Here is a 21,648-nt window from a genome sequence, read left to right on the forward strand (position 1 = left end):
ATTTCTTCACAAGATTGCGTGTGTAAACGCCTGCTGCTACTATGCAGTTCTACCGCTTAAGGTGCTGTTCGCATTTTCTCGATCACGTAGATGCCTTCAGAATGTATTCTTAGCTGTTGATTCTATTCTCGGAAAGAAATCTCATTTTCTTTACAAGAAATAACCATTTATAAATTTTCTTAAACTGTATTATATTTTCTTGAAATGTTCAACCTGACGTAGAACCCTGGTTAAACCAAGCTACGTCTCATCCTTTCTCGCCCAATAAACCTTTTTTCTCGAGCTCAATGATCAGCAAGCTAAAAATATAATAGCCTGCTTCAATATCTCCCTTGCCGGGAAAGCTGCAGCGGCAGCCGACGGCGGCCGTTCAATATGCCAAACAGTGAGCGAGGCATAGGCGAGAGCGTTCCATCATTGATTTCGGGTTGGTCTCTGCGCTATATATAGATCACGGACAGCTATTCCTGAGCGGAGAAACGTACAAATAGATAGGCGATGGTTATGGCTGGAACGGAGGCAAGCTCTTGTTTCAAAACTCACGCAATGATGAACGCGCTGTTACTGTCCATGTTATTCTGTTGAATCAAGGCTTGTGGCTAGGAACCTCTCTTTCTGATTTCCTTCTGAATGAGATGATTATCCTGTAATAGTATGACATTTTCATTTTTTAAAATAGTTGCTTAAAGACTTACATAACGCCTATATTTCGTTTTCTGTCAAACGGCGAGTGTATGTTTATGGGAGAGATGTTAGAGGTCTGTGAAAAGAAAAGGTCCAACCTCACTTTCTGGAAGTGTGGTTTTTATAGCTGTATTCTTTTCTTATTGGTTAGATTTTCTTTTTAATAAATCCGTGGCCATTTTGCTGGGTTAATATTTGTAAAATATGATTGACGTTAAGCGATGTCAATTGCCAATGACGCGATGAACGAGCTTGGTATGTTGCCTGACGTCACTAAGGGATGCACGCGCTCTCTCGCGCTCAAATGAAAAGATAGAGTGTTAGAGCGCGTGACGTAAGCAAGCGAAAGATCGATAAAGAAAGGGGAGGGGGAGGAGAGAGGCGAGGGGTGGTGACGGTAGGGAGTGGTGGCCAACTGGAACAGTTAATGGAGAACGTTATGCAGAAAAAAATGATAAAAATACCGAACGACTAAAGAATGGTGCGTGTATCTGCTGGGTAGCACTGTCAACAGAATGCATGTACAAATAAAACAGGAAATACTCGGAAATATCAGATCAACGGTAATCAATATGAATGTACCGCGTCTAAAATGGAGAATTGTCCACACGTGGTGTTATCTACGACAATAAGTACAAATATGCAAAATAAACATCTGGTAATATGAATGATTCATTTTCAGATTCGATTTAAGACACACAACACATGATATTTAATAAGAAAATCACCAAACCCTGGAAATAACACTTGCCAAAACAAAGACGAATACTCTTTGGGTACATTATTCATGCGGTAAGAATGCGAGGGACAATACTTTATATAGCGACATTTTCTTGAATGTTGGGCTTATCGAGACAAACGGAAGAGAAAAGCAGAAAATATAAATAAATTGAAACAAACCGTTAATTTTTTCGGAGAGTTACGCGAGGGAAGACGAATATCGTTGCACCGACACATGTTAAATCCAAAATAAAATCCGAAATAAAGCGTTACTTTTTTTAAAAAAGAAATACAGTCTCTAGTTGAATAAAACAACCAATAGCTGACGTGTTAATTTATTTATTCACACACACACACACACACACACACACACACACACACACACACACACATGGCATTCATTCAAATAACAGCACCCATGAAATAGAGGTCTCCCTCCCTCCCGTGCAGCCGGTGCGCGCAGTTCCCAGCCAGGCGTTTTGTCTGTGATGTGTTTCTTAAAATTTATATAACACTTCATGTTTTGGTAATTTGATATCTTTGAAATTAGTTACCCCGACATAGATGAAAGAGAGCTGAGGTTAATACCTTTTATAAATTTAGTTTGAAATCTTAGAACATAGGTAACAATTCCGCAAAACCCATTCTGAAACGTAAATGTAAAAAGACTCAGTTCCGTTCTCTTTAAGTCAATATTTTCATTTTGAGCATAAACATCAACAGGTTTGCAAAATGAAGCTGAGAGTGCCTTTTAAAAAGTAGGTCACTTCTAAAAATATATGGAAAAAACTGTGAAACATCCAAACAAAACACTTATAATTATTTTTATTAGACGATAGGTTCGTATGACGACATTGAATAAATCGCTTTAGAACGGAAAAGCCGTGTCTATGTCTGAAGCCTCGTTGCGCTGTATGGAACTTGAGCGTCAAGAGATTTGTTATGAAGGGGCAAGGAAGTGGGGAGGGGCAGAGGGAGCCTGGCGCTCTGACGTGGATGACTAATACCAATATTGCCCCTCACACCAAGCAAGACCCTCGGGCTGTTTGTTTGGTATAGTGAAAGCTCCACGTCACTGCATGCGACAGTCGACAGGGACACACTCGTCACATAAAGTTAGGTTTTTACGCAATTGACGCCAAAAGACAATTGCCCTCGTAAACAATCTTCTATGAAAGCTTTACGGGGTCACCAGGGAGATCATATTGCGTTTGGTGGATCGTAAAAATGACTATCGACGTATTGAGGCTTGAAGTATAACACTACTAGCATACTTGAAAGTAATGAAGAGTTATTGCCATCGTTTCAAAGTGCTGTCATAGACTTTACGGGAGCGTCTGATGAAATGCAGAGGTTAAGGCATGAAGAAGTATTCATGACGCTGCAAACCTAATAGGCTGCACAAATCTCACCCTTCTTATCAGGGATTGTATCATTACAATTCATGATGCTGGTGACGTCATTGGTTTATATTTTGAATTTAGTTAATAAAATGAATGGACAAATCAACAATGATCCCGCGAAATGTCTGAAGTTGGTGGTTCTCGGTGTAAAACTTACTCAATATTAATGTGTTGTACTTACTAAACAGTTATTTGAACAGTCAGTAAAATTAAGCACCCGAAAGATAAATTTCAATATCGTGTGAAGTGTTGCCTTCCGTTATCTCAAAGTCAACACCCACAACCCCATGGTTTCAAGTCACCATCAACTTAATTCTCTGGCACCATTTTTTTCTCAAAGTCCGCCCAAGGTTCCAAAGCCGTCCCCTCACGGTGCTCGGTTATCTCAAAGTCCACCAATGGTTTCACGCCCACCCCACCCTGTTACCGGTTATCTCAAAGTCCACCAATGGTTTCACGCCCACCCCACCCTGTTACCGGTTATCTCAAAGTCCACCAATGGTTTCACGCCCACCCCACCCTGTTACCGGTTATCTCAAAGTCCACCAATGGTTTCACGCCCACCCCACCCTGTTACCGGTTATCTCAAAGTCCACCAATGGTTTCACGCCCACCCCACCCTGTTACCGGTTATCTCAAAGTCCACCAATCGTTCACGCCCACCCCACCCTGTTACCGGTTATCTCAAAGTCCACCAATGGTTTCACGCCCACCCCCACCCTGTTACCGGTTATCTCAAAGTCCACCAATCGTTCACGCCCACCCCACCCTGTTACCGGTTATCTCAAAGTCCACCAATGGTTTCACGCCCACCCCCACCCTGTTACCGGTTATCTCAAAGTCCACCAATGGTTTCACGCCCACCCCACCCTGTTACCGGTTATCTCAAAGTCCACCAATGGTTTCACGCCCACCCCCACCCTGTTACCGGTTATCTCAAAGTCCACCAATGGTTTCACGCCCACCCCACCCTGTTACCGGTTATCTCAAAGTCCACCAATGGTTTCACGCCAACCCCACCCTGTTACCGGTTATCTCAAAGTCCACCAATGGTTTCAGGCCCACCCAATCCTGTTACCGGTTATCTCAAAGTTTACCCATGGTTACAACTCAAAACCCCTCTCGGTCATCGAAATTCCGCTAACCTTAATGGTTAATCGCATTCTTTTAACAACAAAATAACGGGGAAATTCTTTTCTCTGGTTCTACTCAAGAATGGAATCCTATAATTCTTTAACCGCCTTTAAATAAACCAAGAAGACATCTAAATATATTCACTTAACATTGGTTGACAGCATCGTGTTGGGAGGTTAATCCGACTACGGTTTAGTTTGGTAACCGTATGGATACTACACCAGGCCCCAAGGGAGAGAAGAGAAAAATAGGTGGGGGTGAAGGGTGAGGTTCTGTCACCGGGGACACGGGCTGAATGCTGAACGTCTATGTTCTGTTGTCCCGGGACATTGTGCAACGAGACGCCATGTTTGTTCTTTAAGCCACTAGCGCCAGAAGAAGAGGTCTTCAGCGGGCAGTGAGACAGACGGCTGGGCCATGATGGACACGCCTGGACAGTACTGAACACAAGATAAAACCAAAATAAGTACCCACAAGGGAGGATTTATGCAATGGTGCAATAATGCAATTGAATACTTGTTATCATCTATTTATGCTTGTGTCGTTTTTTGCAATACAGAACCTCAAGTTGAGGTCGGTTAAACCTCTGAGAGAGATGCATGTTACGGAGGATACATTGAACACCAGATCGGCGCCTCGCGTCGCATCCCGCAACAAACTCCGTTGACATGGAGACCACGGACCTATGACGTCATTAAACGAAATCAATGTATCCATGGCGACCGTTCCTTGCCAACGTCAGACCTACGTGAATGCAACGTGCATTCCTAATGTACTGAACCTGTCTGTCTCTCGCGTCACGTGTCTGTTTATAGAGAACCAACACCACCTTGTTGAGCTATACAAACCGATATCTACGTAAATATGACTATTTGAATAATAACATGTATACGAACGACTTAGTGACGTATGCGAGGAGCATGGCGTATTTTAGGGATATTTGTCAATACGTATCTCGCATGCATCACTTACATAACATATCTTTACTAATGGCGTTAAATAAGATTCACGAGCTCCATAACAGTTCTCCTTGACGATCAATAGTCAGCATTTCAAAATATAGAATTCCCTGTAAGACAATTCTAAATGCATCTTCCCAAAATATCCCGTCCTGCAACCTGTTTTAGCTTGCACTGGAAGCTTACAACTCATTGCATGAATGAGGCTAGGGAGAAATCAATGGCGGTTAACGCTGTGTGGTTTTGGTTTTGAGAGATGAGATCCCAAGTCACACCAGCCTCATTGATGGTGGAAGCATTCTCCTCCTGCACCATCGTTTACTTTGTGTTGAAATGTTGACGCCACTCTGCGATATGACACAACATATTCACATACGGGATGATAGATCATGCACTATACAATGTTTTCAATTACTGAAGATACCATTCAATATTTACACAATATGGTCATATCATCCTTTTGTGTGCTATATTGTTGATAAATAGTTGTGAGAATATGACTGGAAATGTGCTGATATTCCACGATATGATCCACATGTATATAGACTCTCTCTCTCTCTCTCTCTCTCTCTCTCTCTCTCTCTCTCTCTTATGGAGAACGTATTCAGCGTTTTCTTTTCAAATTGCAAGAGAGAGTTAGTCCATATACACGAGCGATAAATCACCCTCGATGTAAACAGTATCTGTGAGTATGGTTCCACAGCCTTTTCAGAAATATGACGAGTAGTCACCATATTGCCATTGCTCCTTATTATTCAAGGAAAAAGTGATACGTGGGAAAGCTTTATCAGCGGTATATTGATATATCCTATACATAATGATATTCCTCTAAGCCCAGTGGGAACATAACTGGCTCGTCATACTGAATAGTCGAGTTCGATTGCCCTCATGGGTGCAATGTGTGAAGCCCCATCGTGTTTGACTTGGCTTGATATGGCTGGAATATTATCTTTCGCGTTGAAAAAAGAATATTGAGTATTCAAAATATTCACAAACTTGGTACGGGTATACTGAGTCGCAAAATGTGAAGAGAATTGATAATAAAACAAATGGATACGGGTAGACCCAGACAATTTAGGCGAAAAGTATTGGTAACAAACTGGATACGGGTAGACCCAGACAATTTAGGCGAAGAGTATTGGTAACAAATGGATCCGGGTAGACCCACACAATTTCGGCGAATAGTATTGGTAACAAACTGGATACGGGTAGACCAAGACATTTTAGGCGAAGAGTATTGGTAACAAATGGATACGGGTAGACCGAGACATTTTAGGCGAAGAGTATTGGTAACAAATGGATACGGGTAGACCCAGACAATTTCGGCGAAGAGTATTGGTAACAAACTGGATACGGGTAGACCAAGACATTTTAGGCGAAGAGTATTGGTAACAAACTGGATACGGGTAGACCAAGACATTTTAGGCGAAGAGTATTGGTAACAAACTGGATACGGGTAGACCAAGACATTTTAGGCGAAGAGTATTGGTAACAAACTGGATACGGGTAGACCAAGACACTTTCGGCGAAAGGTTTAGGTAACAAATTGGATACGGGTAGACCCAGACACTTTCGGCGAAGAATTTTGGTAACAAACTGGATACGGGTAGACCAAGACATTTTAGGCGAAGAGTATTGGTAACAAATTGGATACGGGTAGACCCAGACACTTTCGGCGAAGAATTTTGGTAACAAACTGGATATGGGTAGACCCAGACTTTCAAGGTGCAGAGTATTGGTAAGAAAAACGATACTAGTAAACTCGAAAACTCAAGGAGTAGAATATTGGTAACAAACACGCGTTAACGCAAATACTCAACTGGCTAGGATAGGGACACTGTTGATAACAGCAGGACGCGTGCAGTCATGGAATATTATTAGGTGTGTTACACCGAGGTACAACATGCGGCTAAATACTCAGTTATGTTGCATTCAAGTGACCTGAACTACTTTCATTGTCACTTAACACCAATGCGTGAGTGAGTTACAATTTAACGTCGCATCGGCATTATTTCAGGCATACGCCGAAGAGAACAAACTGATACATACAGAAGTGAGTCATGACTTAACGACTATGCATCCGTCCTTTTCGCTTCTACTTTTCTCACAACATATATCAGTTCTGTTTTCTGTCCACGAACACCATATCCTGACAAGCTGAAGGCATTTAATGATTTAGCCACTTCCAAAGCTCAAAAAATTATTTTTAACGATTTCAGAATAGAAGCAAAATTTCACACCACTTCCCTAAGAAAAAAACAATTTTAAAAAGTCTTTCAGATCACCATTCATCTCTGCTACTGTTCACTTCGTACAGAAAGTCTATCGGTCATGTGTGTTTTCTGATTGGACGGCTATATGCAGCTGTAACTCAACCCCTCTCTATGCTAACCTCAGCCCCGCTCTCCACAACTCACAGTCTCTCTATGCTAACCTCAGCCCCGCTCTCCACAACTCACAGTCTCTCTATGCTAACCTCAGCCCCGCTCTCCACAACTCACAGTCTCTCTATGCTAACCTCAGCCCCGCTCTCCACAACTCACAGTCTCTCTATGCTAACCTCAGCCCCGCTCTCCACAACTCACAGTCTCTCTATGCTAACCTCAGCCCCGCTCTCCACAACTCACAGTCTCTCTATGCTAACCTCAGCCCCGCTCTCCACAACTCACAGTCTCTCTATGCTAACCTCAGCCCCGCTCTCCACAACTCACAGTCTCTCTATGCTAACCTCAGCCCCGCTCTCCACAACTCACAGTCTCTCTATGCTAACCTCAGCCCCGCTCTCCACAACTCACAGTCTCTCTATGCTAACCTCAGCCCCGCTCTCCACAACTCACAGTCTCTCTATGCTAACCTCAGCCCCGCTCTCCACAACTCACAGTCTCTCTATGCTAACCTCAGCCCCGCTCTCCACAACTCACAGTCTCTCTATGCTAACCTCAGCCCCGCTCTCCACAACTCACAGTCTCTCTATGCTAACCTCAGCCCCGCTCTCCACAACTCAGTCATTCTATGCTAACCTCAGCCCCGCTCTCCACAACTCACAGTCTTTCTATGCTAACCTCAGCCCCGCTCTCCACAACTCAACCCCTCTCTATGCTAACCTCAGCCCCGCTCTCCACAACTCACAGTCTCTCTATGCTAACCTCAGCCCCGCTCTCCACAACTCACAGTCTCTCTATGCTAACCTCAGCCCCGCTCTCCACAACTCACAGTCTCTCTATGCTAACCTCAGCCCCGCTCTCCACAACTCACAGTCTCTCTATGCTAACCTCAGCCCCGCTCTCCACAACTCACAGTCTCTCTATGCTAACCTCAGCCCCGCTCTCCACAACTCAGTCATTCTATGCTAACCTCAGCCCCGCTCTCCACAACTCACAGTCTTTCTATGCTAACCTCAGCCCCGCTCTCCACAACTCAACCCCTCTCTATGCTAACCTCAGCCCCGCTCTCCACAACTCAACCCCTCTCTATGCTAACCTCAGCCCCGCTCTCCACAACTCAGTCATTCTATGCTAACCTCAGCCCCGCTCTCCACAACTCACAGTCTTTCTATGCTAACCTCAGCCCCGCTCTCCACAACTCAACCCCTCTCTATGCTAACCTCAGCCCCGCTCTCCACAACTCAACCCCTCTCTATGCTAACCTCAACCCCGCTCTCCACAACTCACAGTCTCTCTATGCTAACCTCAGCCCCGCTCTCCACAACTCACAGTCTCTCTATGCTAACCTCAGCCCCGCTCTCCACAACTCACAGTCTCTCTATGCTAACCTCAGCCCCGCTCTCCACAACTCAGTCATTCTATGCTAACCTCAGCCCCGCTCTCCACAACTCACAGTCTTTCTATGCTAACCTCAGCCCCGCTCTCCACAACTCAACCCCTCTCTATGCTAACCTCAGCCCCGCTCTCCACAACTCAACCCCTCTCTATGCTAACCTCAGCCCCGCTCTCCACAACTCACAGTCTCTCTATGCTAACCTCAGCCCCGCTCTCCACAACTCACAGTCTCTCTATGCTAACCTCAGCCCCGCTCTCCACAACTCACAGTCTCTCTATGCTAACCTCAGCCCCGCTCTCCACAACTCACAGTCTCTCTATGCTAACCTCAGCCCCGCTCTCCACAACTCAGTCATTCTATGCTAACCTCAGCCCCGCTCTCCACAACTCACAGTCTTTCTATGCTAACCTCAGCCCCGCTCTCCACAACTCAGTCATTCTATGCTAACCTCAGCCCCGCTCTCCACAACTCAACCCCTCTCTATGCTAACCTCAGCCCCGCTCTCCACAACTCACAGTCTCTCTATGCTAACCTCAGCCCCGCTCTCCACAACTCACAGTCTCTCTATGCTAACCTCAGCCCCGCTCTCCACAACTCACAGTCTTTCTATGCTAACCTCAGCCCCGCTCTCCACAACTCACAGTCTCTCTATGCTAACCTCAGCCCCGCTCTCCACAACTCACAGTCTCTCTATGCTAACCTCAGCCCCGCTCTCCACAACTCAGTCATTCTATGCTAACCTCAGCCCCGCTCTCCACAACTCACAGTCTTTCTATGCTAACCTCAGCCCCGCTCTCCACAACTCAGTCATTCTATGCTAACCTCAGCCCCGCTCTCCACAACTCACAGTCTTTCTATGCTAACCTCAGCCCCGCTCTCCACAACTCAGTCATTCTATGCTAACCTCAGCCCCGCTCTCCACAACTCACAGTCTTTCTATGCTAACCTCAGCCCCGCTCTCCACAACTCAGTCATTCTATGCTAACCTCAGCCCCGCTCTCCACAACTCACAGTCTTTCTATGCTAACCTCAGCCCCGCTCTCCACAACTCACAGTCTTTCTATGCTAACCTCAGCCCCGCTCTCCACAACTCAGTCATTCTATGCTAACCTCAGCCCCGCTCTCCACAACTCACAGTCTTTCTATGCTAACCTCAGCCCCGCTCTCCACAACTCAGTCATTCTATGCTAACCTCAGCCCCGCTCTCCACAACTCACAGTCTTTCTATGCTAACCTCAGCCCCGCTCTCCACAACTCAGTCATTCTATGCTAACCTCAGCCCCGCTCTCCACAACTCACAGTCTTTCTATGCTAACCTCAGCCCCGCTCTCCACAACTCACAGTCTTTCTATGCTAAACTCAGCCCCGCTCTCCACAACTCACAGTCTTTCTATGCTAAACTCAGCCCCGCTCTCCACAACTCACAGTCTCTCTATGCTAACCTCAGCCCCGCTCTCCACAACTCAGTCATTCTATGCTAACCTCAGCCCCGCTCTCCACAACTCACAGTCTTTCTATGCTAACCTCAGCCCCGCTCTCCACAACTCAGTCATTCTATGCTAACCTCAGCCCCGCTCTCCACAACTCACAGTCTTTCTATGCTAACCTCAGCCCCGCTCTCCACAACTCAGTCATTCTATGCTAACCTCAGCCCCGCTCTCCACAACTCACAGTCTTTCTATGCTAACCTCAGCCCCGCTCTCCACAACTCACAGTCTTTCTATGCTAACCTCAGCCCCGCTCTCCACAACTCAGTCATTCTATGCTAACCTCAGCCCCGCTCTCCACAACTCACAGTCTTTCTATGCTAACCTCAGCCCCGCTCTCCACAACTCAGTCATTCTATGCTAACCTCAGCCCCGCTCTCCACAACTCACAGTCTTTCTATGCTAACCTCAGCCCCGCTCTCCACAACTCAGTCATTCTATGCTAACCTCAGCCCCGCTCTCCACAACTCACAGTCTTTCTATGCTAACCTCAGCCCCGCTCTCCACAACTCACAGTCTTTCTATGCTAAACTCAGCCCCGCTCTCCACAACTCACAGTCTTTCTATGCTAAACTCAGCCCCGCTCTCCACAACTCACAGTCTTTCTATGCTAACCTCAGCCCCGCTCTCCACAACTCAGTCATTCTATGCTAACCTCAGCCCCGCTCTCCACAACTCACAGTCTTTCTATGCTAACCTCAGCCCCGCTCTCCACAACTCAGTCATTCTATGCTAACCTCAGCCCCGCTCTCCACAACTCACAGTCTTTCTATGCTAACCTCAGCCCCGCTCTCCACAACTCAGTCATTCTATGCTAACCTCAGCCCCGCTCTCCACAACTCACAGTCTTTCTATGCTAACCTCAGCCCCGCTCTCCACAACTCACAGTCTTTCTATGCTAACCTCAGCCCCGCTCTCCACAACTCAGTCATTCTATGCTAACCTCAGCCCCGCTCTCCACAACTCACAGTCTTTCTATGCTAACCTCAGCCCCGCTCTCCACAACTCAGTCATTCTATGCTAACCTCAGCCCCGCTCTCCACAACTCACAGTCTTTCTATGCTAACCTCAGCCCCGCTCTCCACAACTCAGTCATTCTATGCTAACCTCAGCCCCGCTCTCCACAACTCACAGTCTTTCTATGCTAACCTCAGCCCCGCTCTCCACAACTCACAGTCTTTCTATGCTAAACTCAGCCCCGCTCTCCACAACTCACAGTCTTTCTATGCTAAACTCAGCCCCGCTCTCCACAACTCACAGTCTTTCTATGCTAACCTCAGCCCCGCTCTCCACAACACAGTCTTTCTATGCTAACCTCAGCCCCGCTCTCCACAACTCAGTCATTCTATGCTAACCTCAGCCCCGCTCTCCACAACTCACAGTCTTTCTATGCTAAACTCAGCCCCGCTCTCCACAACTCACAGTCTTTCTATGCTAAACTCAGCCCCGCTCTCCACAACTCACAGTCTTTCTATGCTAACCTCAGCCCCGCTCTCCACAACTCACAGTCTTTCTATGCTAACCTCAGCCCCGCTCTCCACAACTCAGTCATTCTATGCTAAACTCAGCCCCGCTCTCCACAACTCACAGTCTTTCTATGCTAAACTCAGCCCCGCTCTCCACAACTCACAGTCTTTCTATGCTAACCTCAGCCCCGCTCTCCACAACTCAGTCATTCTATGCTAACCTCAGCCCCGCTCTCCACAACTCAGTCATTCTATGCTAACCTCAGCCCCGCTCTCCACAACTCACAGTCTTTCTATGCTAACCTCAGCCCCGCTCTCCACAACTCACAGTCTTTCTATGCTAAACTCAGCCCCGCTCTCCACAACTCACAGTCTTTCTATGCTAAACTCAGCCCCGCTCTCCACAACTCACAGTCTTTCTATGCTAACCTCAGCCCCGCTCTCCACAACTCACAGTCTTTCTATGCTAAACTCAGCCCCGCTCTCCACAACTCACAGTCTTTCTATGCTAAACTCAGCCCCGCTCTCCACAACTCACAGTCTTTCTATGCTAAACTCAGCCCCGCTCTCCACAACTCACAGTCTTTCTATGCTAAACTCAGCCCCGCTCTCCACAACTCACAGTCTTTCTATGCTAAACTCAGCCCCGCTCTCCACAACTCACAGTCTTTCTATGCTAAACTCAGCCCCGCTCTCCACAACTCACAGTCTTTCTATGCTAAACTCAGCCCCGCTCTCCACAACTCACAGTCTTTCTATGCTAAACTCAGCCCCGCTCTCCACAACTCACAGTCTTTCTATGCTAAACTCAGCCCCGCTCTCCACAACTCACAGTCTTTCTATGCTAAACTCAGCCCCGCTCTCCACAACTCACAGTCTTTCTATGCTAAACTCAGCCCCGCTCTCCACAACTCACAGTCATTCTATGCTAAACTCAGCCCCGCTCTCCACAACTCACAGTCTTTCTATGCTAACCTCAGCCCCGCTCTCCACAACTCACAGTCTTTCTATGCTAAACTCAGCCCCGCTCTCCACAACTCACAGTCTTTCTATGCTAAACTCAGCCCCGCTCTCCACAACTCACAGTCTTTCTATGCTAAACTCAGCCCCGCTCTCCACAACTCACAGTCTTTCTATGCTAAACTCAGCCCCGCTCTCCACAACTCACAGTCTTTCTATGCTAAACTCAGCCCCGCTCTCCACAACTCACAGTCATTCTATGCTAAACTCAGCCCCGCTCTCCACAACTCACAGTCTTTCTATGCTAACCTCAGCCCCGCTCTCCACAACTCACAGTCTTTCTATGCTAAACTCAGCCCCGCTCTCCACAACTCACAGTCTTTCTATGCTAACCTCAGCCCCGCTCTCCACAACTCACAGTCTTTCTATGCTAAACTCAGCCCCGCTCTCCACAACTCACAGTCATTCTATGCTAACCTCAGCCCCGCTCTCCACAACTCACAGTCTTTCTATGCTAAACTCAGCCCCGCTCTCCACAACTCACAGTCTTTCTATGCTAAACTCAGCCCCGCTCTCCACAACTCAACGCCGCTCTAAGCTAAACTCAGCCCCGCTCTCCACAACTCAACGCCACTCTATACTAAACTCAGGCCCGCTCTCCACAACTCAAATTTACTATATACTAAACTCAGCCCCGCTCTCCAAAACTCACAGTACATGGAGAGCTATGTACAGTCATTCTATGCTAAACTTAGCCCCGCTCTCCACAACTCAACGCCACTCTATACTAAACTCAGGCCCGCTCTCCACAACTCAACGCCACTCTATGCTAAACTCAGCCCCGCTCTCCACAACTCAACGCCACTCTATGCTAAACTCAGCCCCGCTCTCCACAACTCAACGCCATTCTATGCTAAACTCAGCCCCGCTCTCCAGAACTCAACTTTACTCCATGCTAAACTCAGCCCCGCTCTCCACAACTCAACTTTACTCTATACTAAACTCAGCCCCGCTCTCCACAACTCAACGCCACTCTATACTAAACTCAACCCCGCTCTCCACAACTTAACGCCGCTCTATACTAAACTCAGCCCCGCTCTCCACAACAGAAGTATCTGCAGGACGATGGGAGAGAACATTATCTGAGTGTGCGACAGAAGTATCTGCAGGACGATGGGAGAGAACATTATCTGAGTGTGCGACAGAAGTATCTGTAGGACGATGGGAGAGAACATTGTCTGAGTGTGCGACAGAAGTATCTGTAGGACGATGGAAGTGAACATTATCTGAGCGTGCGACAGAAGTATCTGTAGGACGATGGGAGTGAACATTGTCTGAGTGTGCGACAGAAGTATCTGTAGGACGATGGAAGTGAACATTATCTGAGCGTGCGACAGAAGTATCTGTAGGACGATGGGAGTGAACATTGTCTGAGTGTGCGACAGAAGTATCTGTAGGACGATGGGAGTGAACATTATCTGAGTGTGCGACAGAAGTATCTGCAGGACGATGGGAGAGAACATTATCTGAGTGTGCGACAGAAGCATCTGTAGGACGATGGGAGTGAACATTATCTGAGTGTGCGACAGAAGCATCTGTAGGGCGATGGGAGTGAACATTGTCTGAGTGTGCGACAGAAGTATCTGTAGGACGATGGGAGTGAACATTACGGTTTACTTAACACTGAGACTGACATTTATTTACTTCAATCACACACGAGAGTTCTGGACCTGACATCGAAGGAATTGCGTAATAGTGAACTATATTGCTGTGGACATTACGTGAGGTTTATCAACAACAAAACTTCAGTCATAATGAGATAATTGTTTCGCTGTGACCAGTCAGTACAATAAGCAAGATTCTGTGACCTTTGGAAACTTGACATACTTGAAGAATGTGCATTGATCAGGTACTTGCAGAAAAAGGGTTTAATACCAAAAACGATCCATGTTAATATGAATACACCACTAGGGAAGGATGCCCCTTTCTATGCCACCGAAAAGAGGTAGACAGCCGTGCCAGTGCCAGCCTTGAACACGGACCCATCCTGGAAGGCCTGCCACGTCAGCAATACCAGAACGTATCCAGAGAATCCACAATATGGTAATGAACGACTGTCGACTGACTGAGCGTCATACATTGCACTTCTGAGCAATTACGGGATGACATTATAACTCACGGGCGTGGTGAGAGTGTGTCCTTCCATTAGGACAATACGCCAGTGCACAAATTAGTCATTGCCATGGGTACAATCCACGAGTGTGGCTTTGAACTCCTTCGGCACCACCTTATTCTCTTCATCTGGACTTACATCCGTTCCCAAAACATGAAGAAAGCTCTTGTCGTAACCCATTTCGTCCGGTACGATGACGGCATAGTAGCTGTTGAAACTTTGTGGACCACCAAGAGAAGGACTTTTCCGAAACTGGGCTAAAATCACTCCAACATCGTTGGCAAAAGGGTATTATGTTGAAAACTATATCATTATGTGAGACTGAGAACGTATCAACTACCCCTCGTAGAAACTCATGTGAAAGACAAGACCAAATAGAAAATCTCAATTTTCTATGAAGACAGGATGTTACAAACATCGAGAACAGGCTCTCTTGGACTCTCTAAATGCGAGGACAGGATCTCTTGGACTTTAGACTGACTGACGACGAAGACAGGATTAGTTGTTCTCGCTAATGATAAAGGAAATCTCTAGAATCCCTTACCGCAGAGAGACGATCTCTTGTTCGCATTCATCACATCGGTTGCTTTTTTATGGTAGCACTGACTTAAAACAATATTCTGTCACAAACAAAATCCCATGCCACACCCCACCCACCTCTACCTTCACACACACACACACACACACACACACCCCTCGTGTGTCTCTTGCCCCGCCCAGTACATGGTAGACGCCACCAATGACCTATCCGGTAGGTCGGTACCTATCCGGTAGTCAAGACGTGATCCTATGGTGGCCATGTTCTCTGCTATCCATGACCTAGAATTACTAAAGAATCTGATACCAAGTACACAGGTGGTCATGAACAATATGACATGTGTAGGTGTAGAAAACACATCACCTACACGCCTTCAGCGTGACGTATTTATCTTTAGTAGCAGAACAGCTGTCAAATTAAAGAAGCCCGTCTGAAACAGCTGTTGTTCTGACGTTGTACAATGTACGAGACACCTAATGAATATGTTTGGGAGTGAGTATGATTTTACGCCACTTTTATCAAAATTCCAGGATTATCACGGTGGGGGGACACCGGAAAACGGTATTTACACATTGTACCCATGTGGGGAATCGAAACCAGGGTCTTCCGCGTGACAATCCAACGCTTTAACCACTAGGTTACCCGACCGCCCCTAATCAATATGTTTGACATACTTAATCATCAATGACTTAATCTGAATCAAATCCAACCTGTCCACCTCCAAATTCACACTTCTGGTCTATGTGACATAAAAATAGTTTTGGGGAGAAAACAAGGTGTCCTTTGAGATTTTTTCTTGTCTGGGGCGTAATCGACCAGTCGAGTCCTGGCTAAAGAATAATCAGCTTTCAGAATGAGTGAGTTTCAAGTGTGTTTTACGCCGTATTTAACAATATTCCAGGAATATCAAGGCCGGGGACACCTGGTATGGTCTTCACACATTGTACCCTTGTGGGAAATCGAACCCGGGCCTTTGGTGTGACGAGTGAACGCTTTAACAACTTGGTTACCCAAACACAATGAAAATATCACATTTTCATAAGCCTGCCCGTGCGTCATTTCGTTGGTAAATGGCACACCCAGACTACAATTCGTTAATATTATTACCGTATTTTATAGCAGGGTTGGTTATGGTTGTATGTGTTCCACTTAACGTAAATGTAAACAGGGCTGAAGAAACAGGTTAACCAAGGCCGATTGAGTACAGTTATAAAAGACGTTATTCCGTCTCCAAGTACACAGTGAAACTGCTTTCGTGACGTCAATTACACGTGTAGAGTGTTTAGACCAATCAGGGACACGCTAACGCTTGTACGGGGTTACTTCCTTCTATGATCTGATTGTAAACAACTATTTCTTCTGAATATGACGTTGAAGACTTTGAACATCTTAATCATGTTGGACTTGAACACTGAAGCTGGTATTTCAATTCACTTCAGCTCCACTAACCAGTTATTCTGGAACGAGAGAATGGGTGTACCTAAAATGTTTCATAACAAAGAAGACTATGATTTTTACGATAATTCTGGTCTCAAATACATATTTCGAAAACATGCAGTCACCATACAAGTTCCCATGGTTTTCACTAAAAACAAAAAAGGTGTCAGATCTGCGACACTTTCGGCTTTTCTTCCAAATCCAGCTTCACGGGGACAGTTTACAAAGAGGCGCTAAAACACACTGTGAGTAGTGACAGTTCTGCATGAACGCTACGGTGGATTCTGATTTCATGACAAGACGGCAATGTTTTGTTGGTTTTGACAAGACAGCAACGTCTCGTTAGTGGTGTTTGACAAGAAAGCAACGTTTGGCTGGTGGTTTTGTAAAGACAGCAACGTGTTGTTGGTCGTTTTGACAAGACAGCAACGTGTTGTTGGTGGTTTTGACAAGACAGCAACGTGTTGTTGGTCGTTTTGACAAGACAGCAACGTGTTGTTGGTGGTTTTGACAAGACAGCAACGTGTTGTTGGTGGTTTTGACAAGACAAAACAGGGGAATGTCGGTTGTTAAGAACAATATTCTGTAACATTACTTGACCTTTTCCTTTTTTTTCCTTTGCATGTGTTTGTGACGGGTGCCATCGTTTGGGCAACGTTTGGAAAGCAACGTTTTTGGTGGTTTTGACAAGACAGCAACGTTGATGGTTCTGACAAGACGGCAACGTTTTGTTGGTTTGGACATGACAGCGGGGTTTTCTTGGTGGTTTGACAAGACAGCAAAGATATTTTTGGCTGGTTTTGACAAGACAACAAAGATATTTTTGGGTGGTTTTGATAAGACAGCAAAGTTCTATTGGTGGTTGTGACAAGACAGCAACGATCCTTTAGTGGTTCATTCAGCCGCGCCAGGGTAATGTCGGTTGTTAAGAACAATATTCTGTAACATCACTTGACCTGGTTTTTTTCTGAATATGACTATTGAGATTTTGAACAGCTAAACCATTTGCCTTTGCATGTGTTTGTGACGGGTGCCATCGGTGGGGCAGGATATGCACACCGATTCGCGAACACCTGTTATCATCACTATTTGATAGTGATTCGTAAACACATGCCCAGGATAATGTCAGAATCGTACAATCGACTCTGCTTTGGCCAGAGATTGCTTATGAATGTGGAAAGTTGTTGCTTTTATTTATTGAATTAACTCATGAAAACTACTGTCTATAACCCTTGCTAAAGGTCGATATCACTAGCATAAAGCAAAGCTCATTAATTTAAAATGAAAAGACAAAGGTATCTTAACGACACTGCAAATACGTTCTTTGTTGCTTTTAATTATTTAGCATTACATTTCCAAGGAATGTCATGTAGGTGTGGAATGATGACATAAACGAATGTATAGAGTTACCGAAAACAACTTTCATTTTACAAACAGATATAATGTTCAGCTGCACAATCGATCACGAGGACGTGACACTTTGTTTCTTCCATTTCATTTATAATTACAACTTGAAAATACCGGACAAGGTATCATAACGATTAAAGATTTCCCTTGCTCAGTGCAAATAATGTACACTCATGGTAATATATGTTTGTTTGTTTGTTGTTTAACGCCACACAGCAATATTCCAGCTATATGACGGCGGCCTGTAAATAAACGAGTCTGGACCAGACAATCCAGTGTTTGATATTATGAGCAACGATCAATGCGGTCGGGGAACGATGACTAGCAATCAGTGAAGTCACCAAGCCGAACCACCAGATCTACTTACTCGCCTCTGACGACCAGCATAGGTGGGGGGGGGGGGGGGAAGGGGGGCGCAGATCCAGCCCGTACTCTCCACGGGTTCCACCAACACAACATATCATGAAACGCAATCTAGAGGATATTCTTTCAGATAAAGACATGACCATACCTACGATCCATGACATGCTTGGAAATGACGCGTTCCAAACGAATATGGTTCACAATAACATATTGTTTATCAGAAGCAAAACGTATTTATCACTACCGTGCAGTGGAAAAAGGAGTATTGGAATCTTTGATAGGTGAATTCAAGCTTTGTCTACCGAGTTCAAGCGTCAATAAACATAAATTGTCAATGCAAGTGAATAACCAGCCTAGATTTTCTGCCCAAACAGATTCCATTTGGCGTAAAGGGCAAAAAAGCTGTTGAAAATATATGAATAGACCACTTGAAATCAGTGACGACACCAGGTGTTCGCGAAAAGGGCAAGCATGTCCTGCCTTCCGGTAGCACCAGCCATTCATACAATTTGCAAAAATAAAGTAAGTACACTCAAACATGCGTCGTCAGCCTGTAAGCAAACCAGACAATCCAGTGATCGACAAACCAGAAAATCCAGTGACAAGATAGTACCATTACTGATTTTGTTGAAACTAATAAAAACGATGTGTTAATTTGGAATTACGTCTGCTGTGTACAAGTGCAGAGATCTTGCTGCTTATAAGCAAAGAAAAACTTTAAGAAATATATTCGTTTTGCAACACAGTGGGGCGTATTTTTAAAGTCTTGGCCGAATCATTTCTGTTGTAGTTGACTCAGCATAGAAACATGCTACTGAGCCTATGATGACACTCGGGGACTTCAGTCAGCCGGCAGAAACATCGACCCAGTTCAAGAAAATATAAACTGTCAATGCAAGAGAATAAGCAGCCTGCACTTTCTGCCCAAACAGATTCCATTTGGCGTGAAGGGCAAAATAGCTGTGGAAATTATATGAATAGACAACCGAATATCAGTGATGACACCAGGTGTTCGCGAAAAGGGTGAGCAGGTCATGCCCTACAGGTAGCACCCGCCATTCATACAATTTTCAAAAATAAATTTGAGTATTTAGTGATTGAAAGACATGGCTATTATCGTGGGTATCTCTGGAAACAACAGGTGACTATTATAGACGCACAAAATGTAGGTTTTTACTGATTCAATCAATTGTGTCAGATAGGTTTATTTCAACACACAAATGTTAACAGAAAAGTTTTTTATAATTTCAAAATGCCAGCAAAACCGTAACGTGATTTTTTGTTACATTTTTCAAGCACATTACTGTGTCAATCAGTATGTAAATACCTTCCAGTGTCTATTTCTAGAAATTTTGAACCAAATTTAGTTTATTTTTCAAAGATGTTTCCTTCACGATTCCGATCCGAATATACACGTTCAAAGAGTATCCATCAATGTGTCGAGTAAATTTAGACGAAAGAAGTCCTGGTGACTACTGATCCTTTAAAGACCAAGAATAATAATTTTAACAATATTCGGAAACATGAGCTTTTTCCGCCATTTATAAAATATTGTGAAAGGTGCTTACGCCATCCCACAATATTATTGAAGGTTTTAACATGAGTGGGCTGATTGTTATAACAATACAACCTGGGTCCCGTTCCACAAAGCCATCTTAGTGCTAAGGTGATCGTAACTCCCACACTTTAACACTGGCTTACGATAGTCCTAGCGCTAAGATCGCTTTGTGGAACATGCCCAGGTGTGGAAGATATACAATGTTTGTTTCAACGTGCTCATCAATCGGATGCAAGATTTTCCTCCCTGGCTTGAATAATGCATCAATGGGATCTATTTTCTAGGGACGATCACGAGTAGGAGAAGGCGTACCAAGACGCCTATTGTCCCCGCCTACCACCGTCATGAACACGACATCCGAGTACACATAGAGCTATGACGTCATCAAATTGATGTGCAGTGAACCCTTTGCTAACCGTGTCCGCTTCATTGAATGTCATTTTTGAAAAACCTATTACAGAATTATATTTCGTCATGCAAAAGAATATTTCATATTCTGTATCTGCACATATGTTCAAAATTAATGATATTCCTCCCTTTGTTATCACTGTCTGATGTTCAAAAATCTATATAAACAATGGCCCAATCGTTCAAATATGACTGTCACAGCTGTTGTGACACCGTGCAAGTGTAGGCCTGTATTTTCATCCGTTCATTGTCTATATACAAACACCTGTGCTTCATTGATAAACCTTCGGTTATCGTCTGTCAATGAGACCATGTATTTATACACACTGAAATTAATGCTTATCACGCGTGGGTGTTCGTATCAATGAAATCTTCAGCAAGATCGCCATTCTTAAGCATGTTAACCAAATGCATGTTGGATTAATATTGGAAACCATGTTTATAAAACCTTTGACAAAAAAATGCACCTACCTGCAATTACATGCCCCGTGTCCATCCATCCACCCGTCCACCGGCAAAAACGCTGAATGTGTGTCGAGATGAGTCTTCACCTCGACCTCACTCCCTAATTCATGGGAAGCTATTTCATTCTCGCCAATTTCATGATTTGGGCGCCTGCACGCGCAGAATATTGCACGCGCTCGAAATGTCCTCTTCCCTTTCAGAAGGCTTGAGGAGAGAGGCTTTAGCCAGTTCTCATACCGCTGCTGTCGCTATTCGTGGGAACTTCCTACGCAGAGCATCGTCTAAGAATAGCGAAATCAATACTATATACAGCCTAGTGTATTCCCACGAGCGACGAGTTGGTTTGTAGTCTAAAGCATGAAATAACGGCATTTCTGTGACGTCACACAACATCACTACATTCCCTCAACCAAAAGGCGGGGCAAAACGCCAAGATCAGCCCCTAAAAATTGCAGGAGCCCGTTTTTGATGACGTAGTACACATAAACGTTGAATGGATCTAGTGTTAGCTTTGGCAGAGGGCTGGAAGCCGGCCCGGCCAATCAGAAGCGTCTGTGGTTCACGCGTCACAGGTATTTTCCGTCAGCTCGGTCGACTATATTTAACACTGTGACGTCAGAACGGAGTATAAATGTGTGTTTAGAAAGACGCCGAAACTAGAAGGATTTCTCCCACAGAAGAGATAGAAGGAATGCGGAAGGGAGAG

General features: G+C 45.1%; 1 long non-coding RNA gene across 1 annotated transcript in view; it reads right to left on the minus strand.

Moving 5' to 3' along the window:
• The window catches only part of LOC124141068, a 38,595-nt gene extending 17,280 nt beyond the window's left edge, over window positions 1–21,315 (minus strand). The window contains exon 1 of the long non-coding RNA XR_006862000.2: window positions 20,949–21,315. This is a non-coding gene — a long non-coding RNA (uncharacterized LOC124141068). The remainder of the gene's footprint in view (window positions 1–20,948) is intronic.
• Window positions 21,316–21,648: the final 333 nt, after the last annotated feature.

The sequence above is a fragment of the Haliotis rufescens genome, unplaced genomic scaffold (genome assembly GCF_023055435.1).
Source record: "Haliotis rufescens isolate VD_foot unplaced genomic scaffold, xgHalRufe1.0.p SCAF_6, whole genome shotgun sequence".
NCBI classification, from domain to species: domain Eukaryota; kingdom Metazoa; phylum Mollusca; class Gastropoda; order Lepetellida; family Haliotidae; genus Haliotis; species Haliotis rufescens.